The sequence below is a fragment of the Ursus americanus genome, chromosome 1 (genome assembly GCF_024610735.1).
Source record: "Ursus americanus isolate L20-20 chromosome 1, mUrsAme1.1.p, whole genome shotgun sequence".
NCBI lineage: Eukaryota > Metazoa > Chordata > Mammalia > Carnivora > Ursidae > Ursus > Ursus americanus.
This window is the reverse complement of record NC_142127.1, coordinates 105,574,947-105,596,748: the sequence shown is the minus strand read 5'-3', so window position 1 is coordinate 105,596,748 and position 21,802 is coordinate 105,574,947. Positions and strand designations below refer to the sequence as shown.

Genomic DNA, 21,802 nt, shown 5'->3' with positions numbered 1-21,802 from the left:
GTAATTCTGATGCCTTTGCCTTGGTACGTGAGAAATTTCTTTGCCCTGGCCGCTTTCAGTACTGTATCCTTGGATCTAATATTTGCGAAATGCACTATGACGTGACGTGGCGTAGGTTTGTCGTGGTTGAGCTTGGGAGGGGTCCTCTCTGCCTCTTGGACACGAATGTTTGTTTCCCTCGCTAGATTAGGGAAGTTTTCAGCTACAATTTGTTCAAATATCTCTTCTAGACCTCTGTTTTTCTCCACCCCCTCGGGGATGCTGATGATTCTAACATTGGATCGTTTCATTGAGTCAGTTATCTCTCGTAACCTACATTCGTGGGCTTGGATTTTTTTAAGAGCAGCTTCTATTTTGGTTTTTTCCTCTATTAACCCATCCTCCAATTCACTAACCCGTTCCTCTGCTTCTGTGACCCTGGCCGTCAGAGCCTCTAGTTTTGCCTGCATTTGGCTTATAGAATTTTTAATTTCTGTCAGATTCGCTCTCATTTCTGTCCTTAGGGATTCTATATTCTCAGTAAGCTTTTCGTTAATAGTTTTTTCAATTCTGCTCATCATTTTGACCATCGTTACTCTGAATTCCATTTCTGATACTTTGGTTACATCCATATCCATTATTTCTGTGGCAGAGGCCACAGACTCATTGTCTCTTCTTTGCTGGGGGGGGCTTCTCCTTCTTGTCATTCTGATGAGGAGAGGTTGCGGGGTTGTCCAGAGCCCAAATTATTGACTGGGTCCCAGGCCATGCCCCTTGTTTTATAGGGATCTTAGGGATGTGGGCTTCTTCTTTAAAGATTTTATTTATTTATTTATGTGGCAGCCAACCAGTGAGAGAGGGAACACAAGCAGGGGAGTGGGAGAGGAAGAAGCAGGCTCCCAGCGGAGGAGCCCGATGAGGGACTCCTTTCCGGAACGCCGGGATCACGCCCTAAGCCGGAGACAGGCGCTCAATGACTGCGCCACCCAGGCGCCCGGGTTGTGGGCTTCTTGATTTTTCAGCCTGCCTTCTGGGGGAGGGGCCTGCCGTGCCGATACTCAGGCAGCCCTGTTTGGGTAGAGTCTCCGTGTCCCCTGCGAGGGGGGATGGGGATGGGCACTCTGAGCCGGTATTTCCAGGCTTTTGTTCTCTGGCGGCTTTTCCTGGCGGTTTGCTGTGCCTCTTCTGAGAGTCAGAGCAGCAGTGGCCGAATTTCAGCCTCTGTCACAGAACAGAGGGATTGCAGCCCGTTCTCTACTAATGTTCTGGCCACTTTAACTCTGTTACTGTTGGTGCTGCTCAACCCTGCAGCGTCCCGGGATGTGCGCCCCACACCCGGCGTCCCAGCCCTCACTTCCAGGGCCGGCGAGTCTCTGTCCTTTGTGTTTCTAACGCCGCCAGCCGCCAGCCGCCCGCCGCCCCGCGCGCTCCGGAAGCTCCCGGTCTCAGTCTGGATCCAGTGAGCGCACCGGGATTCCGGTGTTCCGCGAGATGCCTGGTGGCGCGCGCACCCGGCTCACGGTCTCAGTCTGCTGTTTTGCGGGTGCCGGTCCGTGAGTCTGCCCGCTCTCCCGTGCAAGTGGCTGCCGCTTCCTGGCGCCCGAACGCGGCGGCTCCCTCCCCCTTCCGTTTATCTTCCGATATCTGTGCACGGTTTCATGGCTCCCTGCTTCGTACCTCAATACTCAGCGCTGGAGGTGTTCATTTGTAGAGATCCAGATGCGTCTTCCTGCGTCTCAGGCTGATTCCGTGGTTGTTTAGGCTGGTCTGGTACCTATCCTGCTCGACTCGGGGGACCGGCTGAAAAAGGTGTCTCCTACTCCTCCGCCATCTTAACTCCTCCTCCCTAAATATCATGTTTTAAGCAATGTTTTCCAAATCTAGATGGCCGTGGAAACTTTTTTTTTTTTTTCTCCTGTAACTACCCCCTCGTCCAGCCCCCCTCTAGCGTCCTCCAGGATCTCAGCTCAGAGCCTGGGCACCGTTTATCCTGTGCAGGCTGCTCGGCCTTATTTAGGGCAAAGCATACCTCCTAAAGGCCTGGGTGTGGGTGCACCGTAGATTCCCAAGCCCGCGTTTCAAGACCGCACTGCTGGACCCTTGCCTTTGCCACGCATGGAGGCTTCTGTCTCAGTGGTCTTGGCTCTGTGGCACCTCCTGGACCCCAGCTTCCCTGGGTGCCACCCTGCCCGCCCCCTCCATGGGCAGCACCAGTCGGGATGGGGAGGTGGCGGGCCCCTGCCTCTGCCTGGGCCCCCATCAGACCTACTCATCGCCTCACCTTCCCCGGTCCCCTTAAACAGAGGCTGGAGGTGTCGCAGAAGTGATGTCCTTCTTTGCATAGTGATTCTCCGTGGTCTGCCAAGGGTCATTTCTGGCATCTCCCCACACACGAAGCTCCTGTTGCTTCCCTGCAGATGTCCCTGGGCAGCGCTCCAGCGCTCCGTGTCCCTGGGACCGGTGATGCTCACAGCCCGCTCTGTCTTTTGATTTCATGCTTCTCCACCCTCCTTCTGCATGCCTTGACTTTTGACCCAGGTGCAGGGAGGGAGGCTTCAAAATAGCCTCTGAGATGCTCAGGTTTTAATTTCAGCCCTGTAAAGTAAACCATGCTGATTTTCACTTTCCCTTGAGCTCACTGCCAGTGTTACTGTCCTTTAAACACGGAGTGCTTGTGTTTGGACGTCTTAAGGCGGGTTCCTAGTGCTCCCCCAGGTGTGGGACAGAGGAAGAGACTTTCCAGATAGCCCCGTATATGCTGTGAAAGGTGGTAAATGGTTAAGTATGTGTCGTTTACAAGTGGACCAGAAAGAGGTGGGCTCCAGTTTAATTTTCTGGCTTGGGAAGGATGCCCTGCCTGCTGAGTCCTGATATGGGATTCCCCCTGGCTTAGCGTGAGACAGTCCATGGGCTTCAGGTTCGTACTGAGGGGATCTGGGGTCCTGCTGACCCACTGGTTCTGACCTTAGGCTGATCGTTCATTTCATGGATGGGGATAACAATGCCTTCTTCGCAGGGTTCTTAAAAGGGTCACATATATGTGTCTGATTTTTAGTAGTTCCTGGGTAGATGTCATCTCTTCACATCCCATTGACAGACACAGTGAAGGCAGCGTGTGACTTGACTGTAACAGAGCCCGTTCAGGGTCCTGGGACAGTCCCTGTGGGCCTCTTCTCCTCCTCTGATTTGGGAGTAAACACCCAACTTGAGAAATGGTGTCTTGGGGAGCGTGACATGGAAGCAAGTCATTTAACTTCCTGGTAGCCAGATTCCCATTGGTCAGAGTCAGACGATGCTGTGTTTCCCGCCTCACTGGCAGTCGGAGTCTGCAGGGCAGAAGCCACGCCCATGGGCAGCCTGCAAGGAAGGCGGCGTGCGTGGTGGTGGGTGTGACGCTGGTCACGAAGCTTGCACGTCGAGGGGTCCTTCAGAAGCTGCTAGAGTGAAGGGCCTTCATCACTCCTCACCTGGTCTTTCTAACCCACTGTAAACTACATCCTACAAGAAAACAGAGTTTGAAACTTAATATGAAAACTTCTTTACAGTCGCACTGTCACGATACAGGAGTAGAGACGTTCCTCGATGTACTTTTCTGTCAGTCCCAGTTTGCCTGGCCGATGTCCTCACAGTTGACTTTAATCCTGAGCACCCTTGTGACGCTCGCTGCATGAAAACAAACCAATAGGTGTATGTGATTTGCAGGAACGACTCCAGCCTTCACTGTGGGAACGTGGACTCTGAGTAGGGGGCAGGGCCCCCGCCCCGCCATGGTCTGGGTCTCGCTGCCAGGCTGTTCTGCTCGTGGATGGCGGCGTCTGACCGTGGTTGTCTTTACGTGCGGTTGGTCCTTGTGAAGTCTGACTTCAGACAGAAAGCACTAGGCCTGGCTTTTATTTGTCCGCTGTCTTGAATTGAGGTGTGGAGTAATTCATGCAAGAATGATATCTCACGATAGAAAAGTCTATATGTAGAAGAAAATGCTGTTTAGTTTGGGTTAATTCTGATTTCTTAACTCCCCCCCCCCCCCCGCCCCATAACTTCTTCTCTGGAAACAAACCTTTCCTTCTTTTTGTTTTCTTTTTGTTGTTTTCAGATCTGTAATTGTAGAATAGCTGCCTCATAAACGAGAGGCCGTGCAGCTGTTTACCCCCCTCACATGGAACCGATCTCGTTCCTGTGGCTCCGGGTTGGGTCCTCATCCTTTGTTGATGCCGTGCAGTAGCACGGTTATGGACGCGGCTACACCTGTTCCCCCTCTTCCCGGCGGAGGCGGGGGGCTTGGGGCGCAGGCACGGTGGCCTGGCGGGAGTCCTGTGGAAGCCACGTCATCGGCTCAGTTAGGTAGAGAGAGATGTTGAAGTTTGAGGGGAGTGAGAAATGCCCTGGGATCGCACACCCACCTGAGCCAGGCATCTGGGTTATAGGGGACTTGAGGGAAATTTAAGGAACTCATCTGTGAATCATTGTCAGTTTTTTGAAGTAACAGACTTTTCCCTCCGATTACAAAAATAACGTGTATTTATTATGGAAGAGAGACATGGTACTGAACGTGTTGGGTGTTGGCTTCTAGAACTGGAAGAGGAGCTCACTTGGCACTGCACTGTGTGGACGCTCAGCAGCCTTGATTGAGTGAAGGGGTTCGAGAACAGTGCCTCTGTCAACCAGGAGCAAAGGGAGGAAAACAAGACCTGAGTAAGAACAGGAGGCACTGGGCGCCCGGGTGGCTCAGTTGGTCGAGCGCCTGCCTTCGGCTCAGGTCCTGGTCTTGGGGTCCCGGGATCGAGCCCTGCATCGGGCTCCCTGCTCAGTGGGAAGTCTGCTTCTCCTCCTCCTCCCTGCTCGTGCTCCCTCGCTATCTCTGTCTCTCTCTCTGAAATAAAATCTTTACCAAGAAAAGAACAAGATGCACGTATTAAGCATTGACCCAAATGGCACGTTGAGGGGCCGCTTTCCGTCACGCGTGTGCTCATCACAGCAGCCGAGGGTCCTCGCTGCCCTGAGTACCTCCGCCTCACGGAGAGGGGACGGGGATCCTCGAGGCAGGATCGCTCTCTCAGGACACCCAGCATGTAAATTATGGGGCAAGACCGCCTCTGCTCTATGCTGCTGGAGGAGAGACCACCTCAGACAGTGCTGTGAACCCCATGCCCAGGGGGACGTGGCGGCCGACTCTATGGATGGGAGCTGCATACATGAGAAGCTCCAGCACGTTCCGCAGATACGGGATGCCCGCACATCACCCTCCATACGTGTGCCCCTAAAGCGTGTGTGGCTCGGTTTTAGTCTGTAAAACAAAGGTGCAGTCTTTAAAAGAAAATTCTGGACTCTCGAAAAAACTACAGAAACTCAAGAGAACATACCCAAACTAAGAGAAAAGTGAGGTTTAGCTTTAGCTGTGGATTTCTAGATCTTAAAGGGTATTTGACCACCACACTTCAAGGGGTTATTGGATTTCTTGATACTCGTCATGAATTTTGGAGCAGGGACTGTGTGAGGCTAGCTGGTGCCCAAGCTTCCGCTGCCCCCCAGGTGTGTTTCTTGTACCGTTGTTTGGTTTCGGTGAGAGAAAACGCATCTGGCGAGGTAAATGCAAATATAAGACATGTGTGACCCCTGAATGGCCTGGGGAAAGTGCCAGAAAACCTCCCTTATTGGCACCCAAGGTGATGAGTTACCTTAACTGGTCGATCCCCCTGGGAACCAAGCCCTCGTGGTAATTCTCACGCGCCACTCCTCCGTGTGTTGTGATATGAAGCTGGGGTCTCCGGGCTTGGGATGGGGCACGATGAAGGACGGTGGAGGATCGGGCTGCGTTGGGCGGCTCCTGCTCAAGTGCCAGGCGGGGATGGCCGGACGGAGACCACCCTCCGGGTTCCCTCATGGGCACCATCGTCACTCTGGACTCGCCTGGCTTTGCTCAGGCGGGAGGCCGTGCCACGGGGAACGCGCTCCGTCCCGCCCGTGGACGCAGGTGGGCACGTGCAGGTGCGTGTGGGGCACCTCGTGCCGTGGGCCACGCTGGATGAGCGTGGACCCCAGCGTCATGGGGGCCTGCTGTGCTCTTCCTGCTTGCTCGTTTGCTTTCAGTTTTGGAGGAAAAACAAAATCTAGAACATACAGATACAAAGTCAAATTCTGCAGTTTGAAAAATCGAGGGACAAAAATCCCACAGTTTGGTTTGCTCAGCTAAACAGATGATGAGAAGTTTTCCACTTCCCTCCTTCCACCACATTCACCTGAGAGCCTGTGTGAGCAGCTGCGACATAACATTAGGGCCACTTTAGGAGACTGTGGCCCATGTAACCTCAGCCCCCTAGGGTAACTGCAGCTGTGTCCATGGAGGCTGGACACGTGCACTTGTGTGGTGTGTGTTACGGGCTGTTCTCAAGGACCTCAGAATTACTTTGGGAAGTCCTTCTGGAAAGAAGGGTGCTGCCCTGGGCCGTCCACCTTCGTCACTGCCTTCTTCCCTAGGCGTGCTGCTGAGGAACCCTCAAATTCCACTTTCCCCTCCATGATTAAAGGTCCCACCGGTCAGAATTGTGAAAAGGCGTTACTTGCAAGGCCTGCCCACCCCAAGCACCTCCTTCTTCAGTCCTTTCTGGGCTCCCAGCCCATCCTTCCGGGATTCGTCGAACAGCCTGGCGATCTCCATGCAGTTTGCTCCTCCCCAGCCTTCCATCAGCTCTGTGCCCTCCTGGGGGCAGTCCGGGTGTGGGAACGCCATCGTGCCAGAAGCGGCATCTCCTGGGGCACAAGCACAGAGTGTCCGTTTGTCCTCATTTCCTTCCTTGCTCCACTCCTGCGCTCCCACTTTGGACTCCAGATTGAAAGAAGTGAGTGCAAGGTCAGGCCTGGGAGCCCAGCAGCTCTGGGGGTCTGCCTGACTCAGAGGGGCTGCGTGGGTGGCTGGGCCTCTGAGCCTGGGCGGCCTGTGGCATCACATGACCACTCGGCCTGGCAGAGGCCTAGGTGCCGGGAAGCGTGGCAGGCATCTCTGCCGTGGCATGTGGTACCCACAAGGGGCTTCCCACGGCTCTCGACAGTCTTCTGTTCCGTACCCTCTAGTTGGCAGGTAGCTAGGCTCTCAGCTGCTCTGCTCCTCCAAGGTGACCACATCCCTCTCCCCCAGCCCAGAAGCCTTTGTGATGGCAGCCCTGGGACCCCTGTTTAAAGGAAGCAAAACCAGCCCATGCGGGTAACCTAACATCAAAATGCTTTGAATTACATGGAGAATGTCTGTTGTGAGGGTTCTGGTCTACTGGGCTTGAGCCCTGCGTCTGTGTTATAAAGTTGGAGCCATGTCTGCTTTTTCCTGCATCAAGTACCCAAGCCTACTCAATGTTCGAGGCTCTGGTGGACGCCGAGCCCGGTGAGCGGGTCTGGGCCCCGGAAGAGGACTCACGTAGCCATGAATCTGCGGGCAGGCCCTGGCCTTGCCGACTGCCGTGTGGGTGCACGAGAACCTCGTGAGCTTCGTCTGTAGTGAAGAGCATGGCAACGCGAGCCCCCAGATGCCCCCAGAGACCAGGCCACGGGAGTGCTCGCGGGAGCCAGCCCTCTGCCCGGGGGCCTGCGCATTAGGAAGAGGAATGACAAACGCTCTTCAGATCACAGACCAGACAGCTCCCTAGGTTACCGACCGGCCCTGTGGCTTTTCTCCGGAGTCGGATGAATCCACTGCCGGGTGCAATTTACAAACGAGAAGATGGATTGTTTCTTAAGTGTAATTCTTTATGGTGTAAAGTTTTGGATTTTGTGCTTTTGTGCCTCAGGATAGCGTTTCCAGAGAGAAGACAAGCCTCGCTCTCGTGTGTCTGCTTTCTGGCCCCTAAACCCAGCCCCCTCCCTTCGCTGAGCCCATGTCACTCACTGACATGGGCCTTCGTAGGTGATGGAGCGCGAGGCGGTGCCCGGGGAGCCCAGCAGGTTGGGAGCCCGCGGCCTGGCCTGTCCGCGTCCCAGGGCCATGAGACGTCAGGGGCCATGCGGCGCTTGGGCTGACAGGGTGCTGGCGCTTCTCAGATTCTCTCGGCGCACACAGGCCCCCCACTGCAGGCCCCGCATGTGCAGGAGAGAGAGCAGGCACTCCTCGGTCCCCCTCACTCACCACCTGACCTCTTCTTCCTTCCTCTTCTTCCTTGCGCTTACCTGTGTGTGCACTCAAACCTCCCCGGACAGGCTCTCAGGGATGCAGTTTGGAATGCTGGGAAACTCCGGCGAGAGGGACATGCGTTGAGGTTTTCAGCGCCGAATGTGGCAGAAGTCCCCATTCGTGGAGGGCGCCCCATTCCCACCTGGGTGTGAGACTTGGCCCAGCGGCCTCCTCCTGGCGCGTCCTCTCCTCGAGGACGGAACCGGCAGAGGGGCCGAGGCCCCCGGGGCAGCAGAGGGGGTGCCGTGTGCTCTTACCCACGGCCCTCGCGCCCGTCTGAGCTGAGGTGACCCCAGCACAGTTGTGAAGTAAATGTCGTTTGCCCTCAGAGTGACGATGTGGTCTACCATCTGGCTTGTGGATTTGGGCTTTGGAAACCGTTTTCCCTCCACATACTAATGCATGGTCCCCTTCTCTTCCCCAGCCTTGCCCTCCATCCTGTTGGCCACCTGGACGGCATGTCTGCCCTTCTGTCTGGGGCAGCACTGCCTGCCTATGCATAGGGTCCTGTTGTCTGTCTTCTTGGGCTCTGCCGTGTATGCAAATAGTTTTCCTGGTGGTCCAGGGACCCCACTATCTGCTCGGCTTTGGGAGAGGGCACCCAGAGGCGGGGGGACCCTTCGGGGCATGGATAGTCTGGCTGCTGGCGGCTCTCCTGCCCTGCGTGGGCACGTCGTCCATCGGCCCCACCAGCCTCACCGGTAGTGCAGATCCGGGCCACCACATCCTGGGGTAGACAGCCTGGCTGCCCCTGTGCAGCCCATGACGTCCATGCTGTCAGCCCTATCAGTCTGGTACCTTACTCTCTCCAGAAAGTGAGCCTTTGGCTTCTCCAGCTGTGTGGGGTACGGAAGGAGTCTGGGCACCTCCGTGCTCCCGGGATAGATGTTCCATCTCCTGCCAACTACTGACTCCCAGGAGGCTTTGCGTCTGAAAGCAGACCTTCCCTTCCCTGCCATTGGGTAGGATATGGTTTCTTGTATCTCATAAGGCAGATGCCCATTATTCACCCATGTTCTTTCTGACTTTGAGAACCTTGTTCTCTCTCTTATTTGCATTTTGTCTGCATTTCTGTTGGGTCTTTTTTTTTTTTTTAAACAATCCATACTGTTTTAGTGGGATGTAGGGGGAGCAAGGATAAATGACGGTGTTTGGTCTGCCGTTTTTAACCAGAAATGCCCCCTCGTGCCTCTTCAGTGCCCCCCCCCAGGGCTGGCTGAACACACCCCCCACCCCAGCCGAGGCCCACTCTGCTGGATGGCAGCACCTCCTTTCCCGGCCGGCTTCTTCAGTGTCCGCTGTGCTGGAGGGAGGAACAGAAAGGCCTTTGCTATCCTGGGCGGAAGTTAGATTGTTTGGGTTATCGATGTTTTATCAGGAGCTGTTCCAGCCCGTTAACTTTTGTACTGTTGTTGTGGCCATAGGCTTGCAGAATTACGAAGAGCGTAACGTGTGGCCCGGAGCAGGAACAGGGGCCATAAGAAAGCTGGGGTTTACTGTTAATAGCACAGCAGGGACTTCGGGGCATCTGAGAAATGGCCCCCTGTGCCCTGGTGCGCCCAAAACCAGCCGCTCCTCCACTTGAGCCCAGATGTGGCAATGCTGGCAGAGACCCTAGGATCTGCGTGGATGCAGAAAGTGGGGAACATCCCTCACGATCCTCCTGAGTATTTGAAGGAGATTATTAGGTGGAAGGAAGGGTTTTTCCCAAGGCCGACTTCTGATCGGAAGTGTCACCCATCGCACCATGTGCCCAGGACTGACCGAGGCGGCTGATGTTTGTGCTTTTGTCTTTTCTCACCAGCTTCGTGTCCTGCACATCCAGGCAGTGGAGTGGGAGGGACACGAGCCCAGAGAGTCCGTGGAGCTTTCATGGGGGCCTTTGGGACCTTCAGGCAGGGTCAGGGAGGCGGCCTGGTCAGTCTTGCCCGTGTTCTGTTTGGGTCAGAATTTCATGTCCAGCGGTCATGTTTACTGTGTGTTTCAGTCCCACTGCAGCCTCCCTCTTTGGAGGAGAAGTGCCCGTGTCTGGAGCCTCACAGCAGTGCGGCCTGCCTGGGGTGCTGTAGACCCAAACCCAGGCGGCTCCCGAGGGCCCAGAGGAGCCGGGCCAGAGCGGGCGGGAAGCGGCAGGTGAGCGCCAGCTGCTGTCGTCCGGAGCCGCCGTGGAAGGGGCTGGCGCTCCTCTCAGGCCGCGGATGCCCTGCGCATGGCCGGCCTCGGGGCAGGACCACTGAGGGGACCCGGGTATCCCCGTGGCTGTCCTTCTCCAGCTCCCGGGCCAGCCCCACGGCACGGGTGGCTCTGGAGGTGGCAGGGGTCTAGACGTTTTCATGAGGAACATGGGGGACGGATGGGTCTGGTGGCGTTGGGGCCAAGGACGCGCAGCGTGTCCCGTCAGCTTTGTGCGTTTCCTGTCCTTCTGCCTCCGCCATCCTGTGGCGCACAGTTAATTCCCGGCCCCTTGACTCCCCATCTTATCTCTGCTCTGCTCCTTGGAGGGGGTCCTTTGGATATTCGTGTTCTAAGCCCTCAGGTTGAACATGTGACACATTAATTTTTAACCTTTCTTCCTTTGGATGTCAGCGTCCATGGTTACACACTTCTCTGTGGGCACAAGTGCTTTTGGAAAGTTCTCATTTGAAGTATTTAATTTGTAGCCTCTTTCAATTTTGTTTGATGGTTCTGTTTTCTTTGAAAAAAGGAGGTATTTAGAGTGTTTCTCATCTGAAGGTATGAAGCTTTTGCAGACATCTTTTTGTTACTGATTTCTCACCTGGTGCGTCATGGTGGGAAGTGAGCATGCCTGTGAAGTTGGTTGCGGGTGCTTTCTGCTCCGGTTTTGCCCGTCCTCAGGATGTGCTTGATGAGAGCTGTGTTCTCTCGCGGTGGGCGCTGGGTTCCGAATGTGCTCGCCGAATCGAGCTCGGGGGCACTGAATTACGTGGAGCATTGGGATGTTAGAAGTGCTGCAGAGGGAAAAGCTGGAAGGACGGACGGCATTCTTGTGCTGTGCGTTTCTATAATTGTCCGTGCAGTGGCCGAGGAAGAAGGCCTTGCTGTCCCGGCGCGGGGCTCACCCGTTCACTCACTCGTGCCTTCGTTCGTCGTGATGGGGCCGTCTAGGTGCCCGGCTCTGCCCTTGGCACTCAGAATGCATCTACTTAGGAACGAAACAGAGATCCCTCATATTTGCAGAGCTCGTCTTCGGGGAGAGGGCGGCCAGTCTGCACGCACGGTGAGTGGACTGTAGCCAGGAAGCAGGGCAGGGGCAGGAGCTCAGAGATGTGGAATTTTTCATCAGGGGCAGGGTAGGCAGGTCGGGACTTGCTGGTGCTGAGAGTGGCCCGGTGCAGAGGCCGGAGGGGGAGTGACCAGGGCCAGCTGGGAGGCCGGAGAGGAGGAGCATTCTTGGCAAGAGCTGGGGCGGTTGCGGGTCAGCGAGGACTTGCAGCCATCCCGCAGGGTAGGGCTTTGCCCTCGGGAGAGTGGAGAGCTCTTGGAGGTTCTGAGCCGAGGAGCGACACCCCTCACCTTGTGCTACCGACAGTGACGGACACGTGGGGTGGGGTGAGGGCCAGGGGGCCTGGCTCAGGCAGGGTAGAGGCAGCGAGCATGGTTCAGAGTCCAGAAATACCGGAAGTACATGGGATTCACTGGCGGCGCAGGCGTGCCATGAGGGGAGCAGAAGAGGCGGGGATGACCCCGCAGTCTGGCTCTGAGCATGTAGATGGCAGGGTTGCCATGAGTGTAGGTGGGGACACAGACGAAGCCACTCTTGGGGGGGGGGGCTGTTGAAAAGTCGTGCCCCATTGCAGATGTCGAGAAGGCAGGTGTGAACATGAGCCCCAGCGTGGGGGGCAGCTGAGGCTGGGAGCCTGATATCGGGAGTCGTCGGCATACAGACGGTATGGCAATGAAATCTCCATGCGATGTCTGTAAAGTAGACATTGTTCGTCATTTTTTATAGACGTTGTTACCGGTGCATTTTCTTCCGAATCGTACTTTGTAGTGTCCCTGCTTCCCAGGGGCTCTCGTGTGGTGACAGCCAGCGTGTGTCCACTTGCTAGAAGCGGGCTTGCACCACGGCATGGGATCGCCAGCCCTTACAGCAGTCATGGAGGTAATGGCAGCAGCGGATGCTGTCCCCGCCTGTCCCTTGCCGTCCTGCCAGCACTTCATGCCGCTGGGCCTTTCGTGCCCCATGAGAACAACAACAAGCCGCCACCAGTTAGGACCCCAGGTTACACGGCCATTAAGGGGCTGAGTGTTTAACACGCGTCTAGATGTTCAAGTCTGAGCCTTACTCCCTGCTTCTTCCCCGATCCCAGCACACACGAAAGCCCCTCATTTCCAGCCTCCTGTTGGGTGGTCCCCCCTGCCCATGACCCACAGAGCTCTTGGACGGTGCTGCATTCCCTGCTGGATATTGGGGTGGGACTGGGCGCCTCAGGTCCCGGGAGCCCAGGCGGTGTGTGTGTTGCTGCCTGGGGGGCCTCCTGCTGGAAGGGCTGGCTCACCCTGAGAAGCGCAGCCCCGCCTCACGTGGCCTCTCCTCTGCCCTCTCCTCCTTCTGCCAAGTGGAGGAAACACCTTCTATTTTTAAATATTTCAACTGTCAGTGTTAGGTAATACTGGCCGCGCTTTTCCCAGCTGTTAGGTGGAACACAGAGCAGACGGAGGCTGCTGAAGAGGAAACTCTGAAAGGCCTTCTTCTTCATGTTCCGTGACCTTGACCTTACGTAACTGCAACGGGCAGTGACTATCTTAGAGACTTGTGGCCTTCCTCGACCACTGGGATGATTTTCCACTTTCAAATGCTGTATTTTTATCCACCAAATTTAGGGTAATCAAAATGACTTTCCGAGAATAACTTGTGATCTGTGCCAGTGTGAGCCCCGCCGAAGCCCGGGGTGTGGGGCAGGTAAGGGAGGCAGGGACGAGGGGGTGGGAGCTGCTGGGTGAGCTGGGCAAGCTGCTAACACCTGTGCAGGAGCGCCTCCCCCTGGGGAAGGGGCAGGGGTGGGGGCGGGGAGGAGGAAGGGGATCCCGTGGGCACAGTGCTCAGTGTGAGCGCTCCGTGCTCAACCTCTGGGCCCGGTTTCCTGCGTTTGCTCTGTGAGCGGGTGACCCTCGGGTGTTCGTCCAGCAACACCTGGTTGTGAGCGGATCGCAAACTCCCCGGTGGATTGCTCCAGCTGTCCCTTACTTCTGGAAATCTCGTTTGTCTTTGATAGCTGCATTTATATATGAGAACTTAAAGGACATTTCACCATTTTTTGCGCGGGGCGCGGCCTGGTTCTATTTATAGTTTCCCGGAAGTACATTTGTGCACTTCTTGAAAGCCAAGCTCCCAACTCTATGCCAGGTTTTTATTTACAGCTCTTGCTCAATTTGAGCCTGCAAATATTTCCAAAAAGCAGTTTCTCTTCCTGCAGGATACAGAAAAATTAGAAACATTAAAAGGGTTTTCTAAAGAGCTTTAAGGAGCGTTCTGAAATAGGGAGTGGGGGAGAATCTAACACTTTCTTCATCGTTAACTCACAGAGCAGAGGAGTACAGATGGTTTTGCTCCCTCCAGATAGAACCCTCGCTGGTACAGCCAGCGCACGGGAACTTATGCACACGAGATTCCATTAAAATAACATCATGGCTGTCGTGAAGGCCAGGAAAATCGAACTGAGACGTTGCATGTGTTTCTGCACTGGGACTGCTTGTGGCAAGGTGGCGCCCCTCTACCACCTGGCTGAGGAGGGGTCACTGGAGCCCCCAGGTGGCAGCCTATGTGGAGCCCCGCTTGTGCTGAAGTCATTCTATTTCTGTAGAGTCAGATTCGGAACGCGTGTTGGAGTACGGCTTCCGGCGTGGCGGACACAGCTAGTACTCTGAAGAAAGTACCACGTAAGTTTCGGAAAGGGTCAGTTCTTCAGGGTCCACAGGAACTTCAGGGCTGTTAGCTTGTCACGTAGTGGGACTTTTTTGAAAAAGTATTTAGCAGAAGGGGGTCTAGCCCAGTTGCACGGGCAGTCTAGAGATGGCTCCCCCCCAATGCGGAGTGTGGCTGCGCACGGGTTTTAGAAGTTGATCACGTGCTTCTAGCAGCCCGTGGCAGTATCGACAGATGTGGAAACAGGCGCTCTTCCGTGTGACGTTTTCACGTAGCCGGCTTTCAGTGCACGCCGACACCAGCCGTAGGCAGACCTGGTCCAAGGGGACCTGGGACCTGGCTGTGCGAACTTTGCACATTCAGTGAATATCATTGTTTTTAAAATTCATAATCTTAATGAGAAGAAACTTTAAAAACGATCTGACTCAACTGTTTTCCATCTTTTACCGATTTAAAGTTGAGATATTTTATTCCGTGGAATTGCAAAAAGTGGATATTAATAGATGAAACAAAATGGCAAATATTGATAATTGTTCAAGCTGCACGCGTGGGTGTTCACCATATTCCTCCCTGGTTCTGTGCACCATTGGAGGTTTTCATGATGAAAGTGTTGTTTGTTTGTTTTGCTTTGTTAAAATGCTGGGACTAGTTCCAAAGCCGCCTTCAACTAGTTGTACTGCTCTCCATCCCCCTCCCCCGAAAAGCACCCCGTCTTCCACACTGCCCAATGGTCCGCCAGCCTCTTTTATCAGTTTCCCGAGTTTCGGCCCCAAACCAGTAATTCCTTTAATTTCTGTAATCTGCGTGATCTTCTTTCTCTTTTTTCTTGAACAGCATATGGTTTAATTTTCCGGTTCTTATTCTAACTTTTTGAGTCCAGTGCTTAATTTATTTGTTTCTATTCCTTTTTTTAATTACTTAAGTGCGTAAGACTATGAATTACTTTCTGAGCTTGACTTCAGCAGTTCCTGCAATTCTCAATGCACGATGTGTTCAGTTTTATTTTACACACTTTCTTCATTTTCTTGTTGGATCTTTGAATATTTAAAAGTGTTCGGTATTCCTATAGTTGGATTTTTGTTTCTGTGTGTTTTGTTAATGCCTCGTTCCATTGCAGCATGCTCAGGGATTACTGTCTGTACTGGGTGGGTTTCTGTGTGTGTTTGGAAATTTTCTGTGTTCTCCATGTGGCATTGATTTTGGTGAATATTCCATAGGGGCTTGAAAAGAAAGCATAAATTCTTTCATGACACAGAGTTTGAAGCGTATCGTTCCAAATTGTTCGTTCCGTTATTCTAGTCTTCTCTGTGCTTGTGCTTCCTGTCGCGATGCCCTCCGTGCACGGGAGCGAGCCCACGTTTCTGGCCAGCTCGGTCTTTCTGTCCACTTCTGCCTGGGTTTCTGCGTGTCCTCTGCACACTTCCCTATGGCAGCCGTATTCTCAGAAATCGTATACCTTAGACTAATGACATGGGCCTGTACCTTATTTTGCATTAGCTTTGGATTAAATCTTCTGATACTGGTATGTTGACCTTAGATTTCTTTCTCTTACTGTTTGCCTCTCCCTTTTTTTCTGTTCAGTTTGAGTCTGGTAGCTCTGGCTGCTTTCTGAGTACACAGTATATGGATTTTTACCCAATCTGATCATTTTCACGGGAACATATTCCGTTTACGTTTGGGGACACAATGAAGGGATTTGGTTCTGTTTTTCATCCAATTTTATGTTCTGTTTTCTGAATTAAATGCTTCTGTCCTTTTGGCTTCTTACACATGGGCTTTCTCTGGCCTCTTCTCTGGTTCAGTAAGTGTAGTTGTGTCATTCTTCTGGCCATTCGTAAGGCTGTATCCTCTTTTAGATCCTAGTATGGGACCATTTGTAAGTTCATCTGTTTGGATAAACAGCTCTTTCTTGACACGGCAGATTTAAGCTGTATTTGTTGATGCCACGAGAGATGAGATAATTCCCACGCTAAGCTGTGTCCCGCCCATTTCCTTCACTTTCTGATTTCATTAGTGGTAGTGTTATTTTTAGTTCTGGTCATTCCCGTTATAACACGTAATTAATGCATTCCTCACTACCACCAATGGACTTATTACCCTTGGACGGTATTGCTTTATACCAAGAATGGGGAGAAAATGAAGGTGTTGTGTTTCTTCCCCCACACCTGGTTTGTTTGATTACCCTTTCCTTCTCAAATGCAAGGAATTTTAAGTTGACCTAAAGGTTCCCAAAAGTTGGGTCTAGAAATCTAGTTGGTTTGGTCATCATTAAGGGAAGAAGAGGCTCCATGCTCTTCAGTCTTCTGGAAACGTCCTCGTGCTGTGCCGTGTGTGCAAGGCCCTGTGGAGCCAGGCGGAAGCAGGTCCCCACTCCGAGGCCCAGGGCCCCTAGCTGAGGACACCCTGGTCTCTGCTGCTACCTCAGGCCGTAGGATATCTGGTGCTTGCCCCCAGATATTCTGTCCTTGGGGCAGCCGAAGGGGTTCTGTTTGCATGAGGAGAGCTTTTTAATGAACCACTTGTGGAGATTCTGTGCCGGCAGGAGGGGGAAATGTCATGAAAGGAAAACTTGTTTAAATGTATCTTCTGCTGCTAACTTCTTGTTCTGTTGAACCAGGGGTTGGGGTGTTTAGAAATTCTGGAGAATGTGGGATGCCCAGGAAGAGCCTTCTTCACGTGCGGGTGCTGCACCTGCTGGGAAAGGCACGGGGGAGGCCGTCGGAGGGCAGAGTGCCACCGGCACCGGGAGATGTTGCTTCTCTGCGGGACACCGGTATGGAGCCCCCATGTAGGACAGTCTGGACCCCTGCACGCCACTTCCTGAGCGGGGCCGCAGCAACGCAATCCTCCCTGACCTGACCCCTGGCGGGAGCAGGTCACCCCAAGGGGGAAGGAGTTTAAGGGCAGAGGGAGGGTGGGAGTCAGGCTGGTGGAGAGAGTGGCGCTGCACAAAGGGGACCCTTGGACGCTGTGTTTTGTAAAGGGCATGTGTTCAAAGACAAACCGCTGAGTGCTCACCCCACAAGCGTTCCCGCACAACATAATGTTACTATGTGAATCAAGCCTTCGCTTCCTCAGAAGTTTCCCATTGGCCGTGGGCCAGGGCACAGCAGGGGTGGGCGTCAGAGCACCTCGGATGGCAGGACCTGGTGGGCTGCTCCCTTGAGGCTCCCAGCGCAACAGGCTTGAGGGCTCCCTGCGTGAATGCCTCGACCTGCTTTTTCGTGTCATTCCTGTTCTTGACTGGTGTGTTCAGTGGGAACGTGTGTGTGTGTGTGTATGTGTGTGTGTAGCATAAACACGGACGTGGTGTGGAACCCTTCACCGCGGTTACCAGCAGGGAGGCTTGCCTGCTGTGCTCCACACTGCGTGCATAAACGGTGTGAACCGTGAGCATCCGTGTGGACATAAACCCTTTAGACTCTGTGTTTCACCTTTTAAACAAATTAGGGTTTAATGTATTAAAAATAAATTTTAGGGGCGCCTGGGTGGCACAGCGGTTAAGCGTCTGCCTTCGGCTCAGGGCGTGATCCCGGTGTTATGGGATCGAGCCCCACACCAGGCTCCTCCGCTATGAGGCTATGAGCCTGCTTCTTCCTCTCCCACTCCCCCTGCTTGTGTTCCCTCTCTCGCTGGCTGTCTCTATGTCTGTCAAATAAATAAATAAAATCTTTAAAAAAAATAAATAAATTTTAAAGATAAATTTGGGTGCATGATATGGCTACAGCACAGCTTTTCTGAGTTGGGTCAAGGGAATAGGTATCAGTCGATTGGGAATTTTAATTCACATTCCCAGATTGCCATCCAGAGAGGCTCTTTTTTGTTCATGGTGGTTTCTGATGAACCTGGATCGTGCGGGGCTGGTGTAGCCCGCAGCGTGGCTGCCTCCAGGAGCACCCCGTGCCGGACACTGGTCCGGCCGGCTGGTCAGTCTGCACCTGCTTGCTGCTGCTGGAGCCAGAGTGCGTTCGGAGCTTATGTTCTTGCTTCAGTGTTGGTTGGTGGGAGTGGGGTAGAGATCTGGAGAGAGTTCCAGCATTTGCAGTGGGGGTGTCTTCCCGTGTCACTGCCCTTGGGTTGGGGGTGTTGTTCTAGAGAGACGTGGTCGAGGTGCTGGTACTGCAGCTTCCTGCCTCTTGAGCCCTTCCCTGCTTCAGATTCCGAGGCTGGCCTTGGTCTCTGACGCTGTCTGGGGCTCATCTGCAGGCGAGACGAGCTCATGCCGTTTGGCTGTGCTCCCCATTTGCCGCCACCCGGAGGGGGCAGCAGCATCTCACAGATAATCCAGTTTTCCCCTCATTCCCAGCACAGGGCCCTGTATTCACAGATGACTTCTTGTTGTCAGATCCAAGAATGCCATGTTCTAGCCCTCATCTTGCACGGCCTCTCCCCGTACTGACTCAGTGGACCAACCTCTGCTTCTAGAAGTAGCTTTTCCTAGAACCACACGCTCCTCTTAACCTGTCCACTGCCCTGGCCACTCCTCCTCCAACCCCTGGGCAGATTTTATCCCATCTCTCCGGTATCTCAGCATTGGGGTGTCCCCAGGACTATTGACGCATTCCCTTGGTGATCTCAGTGGTCCTATCTCATCCATTCATAACCCAGAACACCATCTTGGTTCTGCTGCCGCTCAGATTTCTAGCTCCAGCCCGGATCTTACCTTATTCCAGATTTAAGAGCCACTGCTTGTTTGGGGTCCTTGCCTAGGTATCTAATAGGCATCTCAGACTTGAGTGTCTGAAACTGACTCTGGTTGTCCCATGCCAACCCGGACTTGGTGCTGCCTCCATCCTCTGAAGCCCCCGGTTTGTCCTTAAAATCCTGTCTCATGTCCCACGTTCAGCCAACTAGCCAGTGCCATTAGCTGCCCCTAAAACACGCGCACAAGGAGGAGTCCCATCTGAGTGATGAAAATGTTCTCACGTGGGTTCATGTTAATTCTTGCACATCGTGGTAAATGTACTAGAAAATAACTAACTTGTGCATTTCAAAAGAGTAAGATGCAGGGTGCTCAGTAAAGTTATTAGGTATGTGTAGAGCCTGCGTACTCCCCACCCCCATCATCAACGATGGCAGCCCAACCGCCACTGGCTTGCACCTGGAACCCGCAGGTGCCTCCCCACCTGTTCCTTGCTTCTGTCCTAGCCCTCCTTTCTGATCTCAGCCTCAGAGCCAGAGTCTGGTGGACAGAATAGTGCCCCCTCCCTCCAAAAGGTACACGCCTTAATTCAGAATCTGTGAGTATGTGACCTTATGTGGCCAAATGGACCTTGCAGGTGTGACTAAAGGTCTTGAGATGGATGCTGATCTTGAATTATCTGGGTGGGCCCAGTGGAATCACCATGTCCTTCCAGAGGAGAGGCAGGAGGGTCAGAGTGGCAGAAGGAGCTATAGTCAGACTGATACGATTCATGGCTTGGAAGCTAGAGGAGGACCAGGAGCCAAGGTGCCCCTGGATGCTGGGGACGGCCAGGGGTGATTCTCCCCTAGAGCCTCTGGAAAGAATGCAGCCTGCCAGTGCCTTGATTTTAGCTCCTGAAACCCATTCCCACCTCCAGCTTCCAGAACTGTAGGATGGACATGTGTTGTTTCGAGCCACTGAGTTTATAGGAACTCGTTACGCACAGCAGCCACGGGAGGCTAATGCACGTGATGCCTTTGTGAGCACTTATGTGGGGCCGGGCTCAGTTTTCTGTTCCCATCACTGTGACCTGCACAGACTTCTCTGCCTCTCTGCCCCTCCGGTTTCCACATCTGTTAAATGGGGATTAGAAGGCGCTTGGCGGTGTCCACCTGCTTGCCACGTGGTTCTCGTCATCATGTCGTCTGTGGTTGCCTCCCGCGCTAGACTGTGTGCTCCGTGGAGGGCGGGGTGGAGGCTTGTTGTGTTTGTCCCCTGTGGACTCTCCAGAGGGGCTCTCGCAGACTGGGCCCCGCGGCATCAGCCGACACTCGTGCGCTGTGTGCACTCCCTGCAGGAGCCTGTGCACTGTCCCAGGGCTGCTTCTCCAGTGTTTTGTCGCTGGAGCTGGGAAGACGGCTCTGGCCACTTGCAGAGCTGAAGAAACACCCACCTGGTGTGAATGTGTGGACCAGGAAGTCTGTGGGTCCCCAGAACCCGGAAGCACGCGGGTGCAGCAGCAGCCCCAGGGTGAACCCGGGGTGCGGGACTTCCTCCCGGGGGTCTGGGCCTGAGGGAGGGCAAGTTTCCATAGCCGTCTGCACCAAGCCCACCTCGGGCGCTCCTGGCACTGGCCGTTGACTGGGGATTTCGGTGGAGTGTGTTCTTAATCCTGCACCGAGGAGGAGTCCGTGGCACTTGGGCCAAGTGCGCATCTTCCATCCGTGTTGCTGTGGGCGCGTAGGTCCCTCGTCTGTCCCGGCCCCAGCTTCGCAGGAAGTTCTCAGGCCCTCCCTCCTCCTCCTCCACCAGCATCGGGGCCACCTTTGTGTTCCCCACACCGTTCTGGGTTGCAGTAGGGACACACAGCCATCTCCCCACCCTGGCATTTTCAGGGGGAGTGACGGCCGCAGACAGCCGCAGACAGCATGCTCCTGAGGGCTGTGTGGAGGGCACTCATTTTGAATCCCTCTTCTCTTTTTCACAGTAGAGGCTTTCCTAAATATTCGGGCAATATCTAAGGATGAGTCTCTAACAAGGTGGGCAGGTGTGTTGACTGGTCCTGTCCTCTGGCCAGTTGCTGGGCAGGAGCCTGGTTCTGCCCTCGGGGCCCCAGATGCCATGACCTGGTCCTTCCCTTTGGCTGATGCTTTTACCAGAGGTCACCCTCTCAGCTCCCTCCTGGGGCGCAGGCCCGGCCCCCACATTCCAGCCTGCAGTTTATCAGCTGTCACTGCTCCCCGTAGGCCAGCACCCAGCTCCGGCCCTCTGCTTGGCACTGCTCCAGGAGTCCCTGCATGCGGGGGACAGGAGGGCTGTAAGGTCAAAGGCCCAGAGGTCCCTGGCCGTCCTGGCTTCCAGGCCGGCATCATTTCTTCCGTCTGCTCCGTTGGGCCCCTTCCCAGCTCCCAGAATTCTGTGGCTGTTGTCTCCTCACATGATCTGCGCTTTGGAAAGATTGAGGTCTCTTTGTTGTCCCCAGAGTGGAGTTTTCAGACAGGTGGGGTGTCATCAGCCTGTGCTCTTTATGAGCCGTTTCTCAAGTGTCAAGAACGAACCCTCCTCTGCTCAGCCAGGAGGCGCTTGGCTGTAAAGACCTTTTAAACTTGTGTTTTCACAATATAAGTTACAGATTAATTGGACTCCCAATAATCCTGCAGATATTTTAAACGCCTGCGTTCTCATTCCCTTTTACCCATTTCTTTTTAAAAACCCTGTCACTGGACTTCAGAGTTGAAATCTGCATGGAGCAGATAACTGTCCTCCCCACTCTTTCTGGGTCACTTGAGGAACTTACAGAAGTCTTTAGGAGCATTTTTCATTTGCAAAGGAGATTATGTTCAAAATGACCCTGCAGTCCGTGAAATGACTTCTTTGAAACAGGAGGCAGAGGAGAAGGGACGGCTTTTACTGTCGGACCGGAGTCGGAACCCGGCGCCCCCGGAGTGCCCAGCTGCTCCCCGCGGGGCTCCTCACTGGGGCGCATTGCCGCCACCTTTTGTTTGCAGAGTCGTTTGCTTGTATTTTCAAGAAATGGCCCGAGCAGCTCACTGTGTGAGTCTGGGAAGGTACTTGAACGTGCTGGATTCTGGGGAGCGCGGCAAGTCCCTGCTGGCATGGAAAGGCATTTTTGCAGCCCCAGCTGCGGGGTCATCTG

At 54.1% G+C, this 21,802-nt stretch overlaps 1 protein-coding gene across 9 annotated transcripts in view; it reads left to right on the top strand.

Annotated features, from left to right (window-relative positions):
• Nucleotides 1-21,802, top strand: part of HDAC4 (histone deacetylase 4) — a 299,563-nt gene that overhangs the window by 142,907 nt on the left and 134,854 nt on the right. The window contains exon 1 of one of the 9 annotated variants that reach the window (XM_087864901.1): nt 4,017-13,058. The exons of the other annotated variants lie outside the window; for them this stretch is intronic. The gene's annotated coding sequence lies outside the window, so the exon portion shown is untranslated. Of the gene's footprint in view, nt 1-4,016; nt 13,059-21,802 lie in introns of those variants that run through there. 9 annotated transcript variants of the gene reach the window in all.